We start from the raw sequence: 9,537 nt of genomic DNA, 5'->3' as shown, positions 1-9,537 counted from the left end.
TTGTAAACTATTCAACAGCACTATTCAAGAAGATACCAATCATTCTATTGCGCAAGTAGTTTATGGCCAGAGTCTCAGACTTCCTGGCGAGTTTTTCAGCGAACCAAGTATCCAGACAGCATCGGAGACTTTTGCTAATAAACTCCAGAAACAGATGGAAGTTGTTGGACCGAGACTAATTCGTAAAAATTCATCTGAACAGATATTTGTCCATAAAGACTTAAAAACTTGTTCTCATGTGTTTCAGCGAATAGATCGGATAAAAAAAACCTTTGGAACCTCCTTATGAAGGACCATTTCCTGTTATTGATCGCAAGGACAAATATTTTACTATTAGCACAAAAGGAAAACATGTTAATGTATCCCTGGATCGCCTGAAACCAGCATATATTTTAGCTGAGGAAAATTCTCAGTTGATACAACCTGACTACAGTAATTTGCAGAGACCGGACTCAAATTCGGATGTGAATCAAAAACCTTCTCGCACAGGCAGAACTATACGTTTACCTGTTAGATTCAAGGACTGACTAAATTATTTTGATAGTGGTTAACACTGCAATACTAGTTACTACCTATTTCTCCATCTTCGTAACGTAACTTAGTTACTGGTGGGGGAGTAGTGTAGTGGCCCAGTTATTGCATGAGAAATAATTATTTTTTATTTCATATATTTGTTCATGTGTTTAATTATTTTATAAAATTAACTTTAATATTTTGTTAATATTCATATTTATATTTAAATTTCTTTATGCTGAATGGCAACTAGTTCTAGTTCTGATTCATGATTGCTAGGTTTTGGTTTCAAAACGTTGCTCGTAGCGTCGCATTTCGATAGCTGGAAAATAAAATGCAATAACTTAGCTATTTGTTTATAATTCATGCTGTTACTAGTCATAAATTAATTTTAAACATTAGTAGCCAAGGCTACAGCGTCACCCCTGATCAACTTCTTCGCAACTGAAGACTTTGCACTTTTATTACAAATGCATACGACTTTTCCAGTTTATGGAATTTAACGAACTTTTACAGGTCCTTAGGGGATTGATAAACATGTAGTGGTAAAGGCCCTCGGGTCGAACACTACTTAACGAATAATGATCTCTGATCTCCCCGTTGAATCACTATTATAAATGTTCGTTTTACTTTTCAAACTGTTGCCACCAAATGTTAGAGTCTTGCATTATATTTGAAGAAATTAAATAATGAAAAATTAGAGTAGCTCCTAAACACTATACCATCTGGGGGGCAAGATCTTTTTATTATAAATTAATTTTAATAGAAAAGTTATTTTAACATATGTGCGTTTAAGAAAAAAGAGCAGGGAAAATTTCCCAAAAACGCAAGCACATGAATTTTGGCAGCATAGTTTTGTCGAAAATTGCGCGATTTGGCAACGTTGAAACGTAAAGCTGATTCGCTGGTTGTGTTTGCGCCAATGAACAAATGTGTTATTTACCGTGTGCTTTTCTTTTTAAAAGTTCCGAGACTTCAATGGATATTGATGCGGGTGATGAAGAAGAACGCTTCAAAAGGCTTGCTGTGTATGTATTCACTTATATATATATTTTTTCAAATACACAAAATATTGGTAAAAGTTTACAATTGGGTGCCCCTTGTTTTTTGGCGATTCTTTTTTTGATGCCAAGATCGGCACCAGGAAGGTACAATTTCTTGATGGTCGCTACACAAAACAAAAATAAGAAGTCAAAGAATTGTACAGACTCTGTGTCCATGAACACATTGATCTGTTTTCACTTAAAAAAAAATCCTAGAATTGCACAAACTAGGCATTGCGCACTGCCTTAAATTTGCCCATGTACACATCAATCTATTTTCATTTAAATAAAATCAGGAAGCTAAAACAGAGTTAAAACTATCATGGTAACCAGAAGTAAGGTTTCATCGCCAAAATTTAAAAAAGTTGTCGTGAAGCGAAGGGGCACTCAGTTCTACGCTAGAGCGAAAATATTTATATTCGTGATCTGTTTGTATGTAGGAATTCAATATACAATTAAAGTAAAATGTTTGATATCCAAATGTAATCGAATATGTGTAGTTTCCTAAAAAAGTGCCAGAATATTTAAATGTGCGAAACTAAAAGTATAAAATGTTAGTTTCCTTGAATTATGCGTTTTCTTAGTCTTCATTTTACAATAAATCCAGATGTTAAGTATAAGTTCAAAAATAGGCTGACTATATTTTCGTCATGTCACATGTTATATTAAGTTGACCATTATTCTTCAGAACTGTATGTTTAGCTTAAAATGCTCGTTAAAAATGGGACAAAATGCCATAATGCACAAAATACCTTAGATGGAGCTCACACTGTAAATAAACTAGAAACTCTTAAATTTGTTATTAGTTTGCAAGTAGAAAAAGGGAATTTTTTAGTAAAATTTTTGGTGAATCTTCGGATTATGGTAACTTGGGGAAACTTTGGCGACCATCCCTGCTACAGCAACCTGCTAGTTTTTTTTTTTTTGGATGCCATTTTGTTTTCACGAAGTAAAGCCATGTTTTATTTTATTTTTTTTTTTTTACTCAAAATTTTTTCCAACAATCTGCTAGCCGAATTACGCTTATGCTAGAACTTTTATGGAACAAAAGTGCTTAATCATGACGAAGATTAGGTGCGAAATTGGGAGGAAGTGTAGAATCGCCCACTGCTTGCTGCGTTTTTAAGAATTGCATATACACGATATCTATGTACACATCAACCTATTATAACTTAAAAAAAATCCCAGAATTGCACAAAAATGGCATTGTGCACACTTTGGTATTGCGCACACAAAAATGACTTTATCCATGTACACATTGACCTATTTTCACTTAAAAAATAAAAATTAAAAAAAAAAAAAAAAAAAAAAAAATTACAAAAATCCAATTCTTCTTACTCTTGTAAAAAGCACCAAACAAATAAGTGGGCGATTCTGCACTTTAGCAGCGAAATTGTTTCTAAGTGCTTATTAGCTAAAATCCTGTTTGGAATTTTCCGGAAAATGTCACATGACATGTCTCATGATCTCTCATTTCTCTGAGACAAAATAATCTGTGATTCGAACTGTGTACTTCTCAGATTATTGCTAAAATCCTAGCTAGTAACCTTTATCACCTTACCAAAATGTCACCAAACTACCTGTTACCATGTTCCAAAGATTAACCAAATTTTTGAAATGATCTTTCTGAAAATTTCTAAAATCATGTATTTAACAGCTTTTGACACTATAACATATTTTCTGAAGCAGGGCAGAATTTGAAAGGTGAAACCTCTTGGAAAACACACAAAGATGTCTTGTAGAATATAATACAGTATTATCAATTAATTACATAACTGCTTTTCTCTTACTTGAAGCAGAACTTTACTAATCTTGTGAGATATTTAGTCCAAGACAATTTAATTATAATATTGGGTACTTTTCCATTTCGCCGGCGCAAATCTCGCCAAGCAGACTTTATTGGCAGCAACATACAGTATACACATAAAAAATTTAACCAATGTTAGTTTTAAGAATTTTTTATTTTGAAGGCATAAGCATTTTAGTATGGTTTAAAATTTTGTAAAAAACCAATAAATAAAGACAATAAATTTGTAAAAAGACATTAATTTAAGAATTTACTTTGCTTTCATCCTGATTCGCCGGTTCATATCACGTGACCCCAAGTGATCTTATCTCATGTAAACTACGCTACAAAAATATAATTCTCTCAGTAATTATCTACATTAATTTCAAGTTAAATCTTATGGAATACAAGTTCAAATGCAAGAATTATTTTAATTCGTACGAATAGCTTACTCAGAAATTATGTAAAACCGCAGTGCTTTACTTCGCTAGTGCATTCTCATTAGATTTGATGAATTTAACCCTTGATTTTCCTTTTCTATATCTTTGCGTTCAGGTGAGTGGTGTGATTGCATCGTAATTAATTACCGCGAATGGTCTTAGGGCAAAAAATTTAACTATCTTGTAAAAATTCTATGTAATTGTATGTCAGTATTGAAAGAAACAATCAATCTGATAAGAAATGGCTGCGACTTGTTTTGAAAATGAAGGGTAAAAGTTTGCCTGCGAAGATATTCCGTTTGGCATCAGTTGTACCATTATTGGCGACTTTATCGTTTGTGCCGGCAAAACGGAAAAGTACCTAATATTATTTTTCAAACTTAGGTATATTTATATTGTAATAGATGAGTAAGAATTAAGGATACAGTGGATATTTAGCTGAAATATGCTAATCAGCCTAAATGCTACTATTTATCCAGTAATGTTAAATATTTAGGAAGAGAAAGATTTCCACACTTTTTTTTAATAATTCAGGATCTTTATTGATTATTTATAATGGGGATATTTCCATTCTATTTTATTTCTTTCTTCCTGTTAAATAGTCTTAAAATTTGTTTTAATTAAAAATAAATAAAAGTTGTAGATTGATAGAAGCTTTCCGTAATGTAAAACAACCTTTCCATGAATACGTTTCTTCCCATAATGTTATGCAATTGCAACTTTAAAATATTAGATTATGTTAATTAAAATTTGGGTAAAATCCTATAAGAGCCCTTGCGACAAACTGGGAGAGTGCAGAATCACCCACTGCTCCGCACGTTTCTCAAAATTGCCAACTTGAAAATAGCAAGTAAAAAAATTGGGGTAGAGTAGACTTTAAGGTACCCCTTGTATTATGGTGAAGTTGTTGTTTGATTTATCACCAAGTTGTTGTTTCATTTATGGTAGCCTGAGTAGTTGAATGTTATGGAAATCCTATTGTGACATAATCAGGTGCATGATTCTGGGAAATTTTGAATCATGGGATGTTTTGTAAGCGTTTTGTGGTGTGTGTTGGTTTGATTCTTTAGACAGTAGAATGGCCGAATGTAGTAAGATTAATTTGAAGTTTCTGTACAATTTGGAGCAAAAGGGGAAAAGAGCTTTAATTGACTGGTGTGTAAATGTAGGTTTACTTAGTAGCCATTATAAGTGTTTTGTATGTAGGAAGGATATGCGTCTAGTCGAACGTAAAAATCGTTTAGATGGATTTGAATGGGTTTGTAGGAAGAAAAGTTCAGATGGTCACTATGTGAAGTGTTCGATCAGAAAGAGTACCTGGTTTGAAAAAAGTCATTTGAGTATGATTGATATTTTGATTTTTACGTGGCTCGGGGTGTACGAAGCGAACTCGAAAATCATGGTAAGTGAATATTTGCTTTTGGTAGTGCTTAAATATATAACATGTTTTTTCTTTTCTATGTTATTTTATTTTTTGGTTTAAAATGTATTTTATTGAGATTTTGCATTTTTTTCCCCTATATTGTAGAATTTGGTGCTCCTTTGACTTTTTAAGTGTAAATATATCAATGTGTACATGGACAAAGTAAAGGGAGTGTGCAATGCAAGTTTGTGCAATTCTGGGATTTTTTTTAAGTGAAAATAGGTCGACGTGTACATGGATAAAGTTAAAAGAGTGCACAATGCTATTTTTGTGAAATTCGGGGATTTTTTTTTTTTAAGTGAAAATAGATCGACGTGTACATGGATAAAGTTCGTGAAATAATGAAGTATTTATGACCTAAAGGGTATCAAAATTTACAAAAAAAAAAAAAAAAAAAAAAAAAAAAAAAAGAAGCTTAATATTGATTTGTTTGCCTTATTAAACATTTCTCTCAATGCAAGTTGTTTAAGTTGCTCCGTTTGTTGCGCTAATACATTCTCTTTAATTCTGTAGACAGGCATAATCCTTTGCTTAGTTACATTGTTGAAGTCCTGTAACTGCTGTTTCGAGAATTCCGATTAATTTGTCAATCAAAATTTTCTCGTTGTCAGTAACTTCTCTGTCACTTTCTTCACTATCAGTAGCGTATTTTCTGGATCTAGAACTATACTACAGATTTCGCCATTCATTAATTGATTGATGATTGAGAAGGATTGTCATCACAATGAAAACTTCTTTTATATCATCCTCATTTATTACAGCTTGTCCACATTTCTTTACAAAATCCGTTAATTGGAAAATTTCGCCTTTGTTTTGCTATATCCGAAAACCTTTAAAATTAGTGGCTATCATCATCAAATTTAGCTATCCTTCACTGTACATATTTGGCTATGCATCATGAGCTTGGCGACTAACGACAAGTTGTTCTGTTAAATTTTATCTTGCTTCTATCACGCACTGAGACAATTATGCCTGAATTATATTAGTTTTGTTATTTATCATACTTATGTCTATTTCTTTCACGTGCTTAAGGCTTATTAGAGTTCTGAATAAATAAATTCCCACATATATTTCAGCCTTATTGAAGGCCGGCGCTAGATATCTTACCGCCTGATGCAGTCTCTGTGGGTCCTAAATTCTCCGAGTCTCTGCAGCCATACGAGCCCTGGTGCTGGTTCTGGGTTTATGTGAATAACAAATCAATTATTCTTAATTCAAATAGCCATAAATTTAATCTTTGAGTCTATGAGTATCATCAACAAAATCTATTTTTATCACATGGAAAGAAATGTTTGGTAAATGTTTCCTCGTAAACATTTTTTTAGCACATTTAACTTAAATCTGTAATCATCGCCAAGCGTAATGTCAACATATAAGGTTACCATACACCTTTATTATTCAATTACTAACAAGAAAAATTGGGTACTTTTCCGTTTCGCCGGCGCAAATCTCGCCAAGCAGACTTTATTGGCGACAACAGACAGTATACACATAAAAAATATTAAAAAAATCTTAGTTCTAAGAATTCATTTTTTGAAGGCATAAACATTTTAATATCACTTAAAACTTTATAAAAAGCCGATAAATAAAGACAATAAATTTGTAAAAAGACATTAATTTAAGAATTTACTATGCTTTCATGGTTCAAAATCCTAATTCGCCGGTTTATATCACGTGACCCCAAGCTATCTCATCTCACGTAAACTACTCTACAAAAATCTAATGCTCTCAGTAATTATCTACATTAATTTCAAGTTAAATCTTAATTTGGAACACAAGTTTAAATGCAAGAAATATTTCAATTCGTACGAATAGCTTACTTAGAAATTATGTAAAACTGCAGTGCTTTACTTCGCTAATGTATCCTTATTAGAATTGATGAATTTAACCCTTGACTTTACCTTTTCTATATTTTCGGCTTCGGGTAAGAGCTGTGATTGCATCCTAATTGACTTAACTACTGAAAATGGCCTTAGACATAAAACTGAACTATCTGATAAAAATTCTATGTAATTATATGCCAGTATTGAAAAAACCAATCAATCTGATAAGAAAAAGCTGCGACTTGTTTTGAAAATGAGGCGTAAAAGGTTACCAGCGAGAATATTCCTTTTGGCATCGATTGTACCATTATTGGCGACTTTATCGCTTGCGCCGGCAAAACGGAAAAGTACCAAAAATTGTTTAGGCATCGCTACATGAGTCATTACTGAAGTTGTCATGTTTTGATAAACATGCGGTGATGAAAGGAAAGTATAATAAATAATGATTCCCAAGGTTGGCGTCAGATCAATGATGTATCTATGTGGAATGTTTCAGTTTGAGATGTGTACCATAAAGCGGATACGCAGGAATGAAACCAAGTTACTGATCCTGATCGTACATATTTATGCTAAAAGTTTTGTTTCTTCAATAACAATGTATTTCATTTAGTGTCAAAGTGAAATTAAGAATTGGCACACTCCAGATGTTTTATTATGCTCGGAGGGGGGTGGAATCAAATGTGCATGCGTAAAACTTAGGAGAAAAATGTTGTTGGTGGTTTTGAGGTCCGGATTTTAGATCATTTCGGATAATGGACGTCTGGATTTCAGACTTTGTACTGAATTTCTTATTTATTTTGATTAATATAGCAATTGGATTATATGGATGATCTTTAACTTTGTTAGAGATTTCTTGCTGGTAACTTTATGCTTTCTTGACTACTGTTATTATAATGACTTTTGAAATTGCTTGTTTTCATGAATGTGTTTGATTGATTTAGAAATTCTGAATTTTCATCCACAGAGAACCCGTTGGCGCCGTTGCTGTTTTACTCGCCAAGTTCACCTATGGTTGATGGGCGTTGGTTATGAGATATTAAAACACATGGAAGTAAGCCGCGTAAACATGATATTTAAAGAATATAATCAAAGTAATTAAAGAATAAGTAACATAAATTCACGTTAGCAGAGAAAACAATATATTAAGCATACGAAAGTGAAAATTCAAAATTAACTGGTTAAACACGATGCACGAAAATAAATTTGTATTTAATTCAAGTTAGCACAGAAAACAATATGTAAAGCTTAATGGAAGTAGAAAAATCATGTAATATTGAGCTTTGTAATAATGACCCTTTTTCTTGGCAATTTCTTGGGAAAATTGAGATCTGTCTTTGAATATCTTTCAGTATTATAAAATTCCAAAATATTTATGTTTTTAACAGTGCAGTTTCTAAAGAAATTGTGAATTTACGATTAATATCTTCATTGCATAATTTTAAAGTACTTCCAAAACTACGATTGAAAATCCATTATGATCGCATAAATGAAATGAATAGATATTCTCATTTAAATAGAAACTTAATTGCAACTGATTACATAAAAGTTTTTTTAGTAATAAATTATATTCTGCTCTGACTTATTTTTTTAAATTTTATGTATATGTTCATGTATTGCACGAAAAAACCAACATATTAACTTTACATTTGGCATATCGATTTTTATTAAGACTTGCTTTTTTGCATGTAACCAAGGTTCATAGCGGTCCTTATAAGTGCTTATAAGTCCTTATATTTGAAAATAAAATATAAAGGCCCTTATAGGTGCTTACTTTTTCTTTAAAGCCCTTATTTTTTTGTTTTTAGTGCTTATTTTTTGCTTTTAGTGCTTTTTTTTTAATGAACGCGCTATTTTCCCCCTACCAAAGCCGAAACTAAATAAACAACTTTTCTTAATATTGAATGTCAGGTGGTGAATCATACTCCCGGAAATAGCTTTTCCCCCTTTCTCTGCATTAACATAACCTTTGGTGCGCACAAAGAGTACAGACAGGTGCCCGTCGTTATATTGGTCAAAGAATTGCGAAAGCAGTAGAAAATTTCGGTACATTCGGCATTCTTTTCCTCTCACCCAAATACTATACACGTTTAAATTTCTATCCAGATCTTAATAATTTGCATTCTCGTTCCGCTTGGTCAGTTCATATTTGTGTTTATTATGATCATTATGCTTATATTATGAGTATATGTATGAATGTTTATAATAACAGTTGCAGTAACTGCTGAAGTATAGTAAACTTCCAAAAATGGTTGTATTTTAACACAGCGTTTTAGGAATAATACTCGGAATGGCTTAAATAAAGGGAAAGTAATCGAATAGTCAAAATAATTTAAATTTTTTTGGCCAATACATTATATAGTGCGAAGATTGGGAGGTTCTCCCCTTTCTCCGCAAAATCTCAAATATTGAAACTGTTACAAGTTCGCTGCAAAACAAGCAACGGACTTTTTTTTTTTTTTTTTTGTCACTTTCCAATCTGGATTGAATAGGACTAAAAGTTCTGTGGTCT

The 9,537-nt window shown here is 32.3% G+C and overlaps 1 protein-coding gene across 3 annotated transcripts in view; it reads left to right on the top strand.

The window, feature by feature from the left end:
* The first annotated feature begins 826 nt into the window (after positions 1 to 826).
* LOC146998825 (uncharacterized) overlaps positions 827 to 9,537 on the top strand; it is a 215,673-nt gene continuing 206,962 nt past the window's right edge. For 2 of the 3 annotated variants that reach the window (XR_015039745.1, XR_015039744.1), the window contains exon 1: positions 827 to 1,541. The gene's annotated coding sequence lies outside the window, so the exon portion shown is untranslated. Of the gene's footprint in view, positions 1,542 to 7,992; positions 8,713 to 9,537 lie in introns of those variants that run through there. The other variant, XR_015039746.1, reaches the window with a different exon arrangement.

Source organism: Stegodyphus dumicola, chromosome 2 (genome assembly GCF_044657685.1).
Source record: "Stegodyphus dumicola isolate Sdum_Otavi_A_Nest chromosome 2, ASM4465768v1".
Taxonomy (NCBI): Eukaryota; Metazoa; Arthropoda; class Arachnida; order Araneae; family Eresidae; genus Stegodyphus; species Stegodyphus dumicola.
Note: the sequence above shows the minus strand (reverse complement) of the source record. Positions and strands in the feature narration are given on the sequence as shown.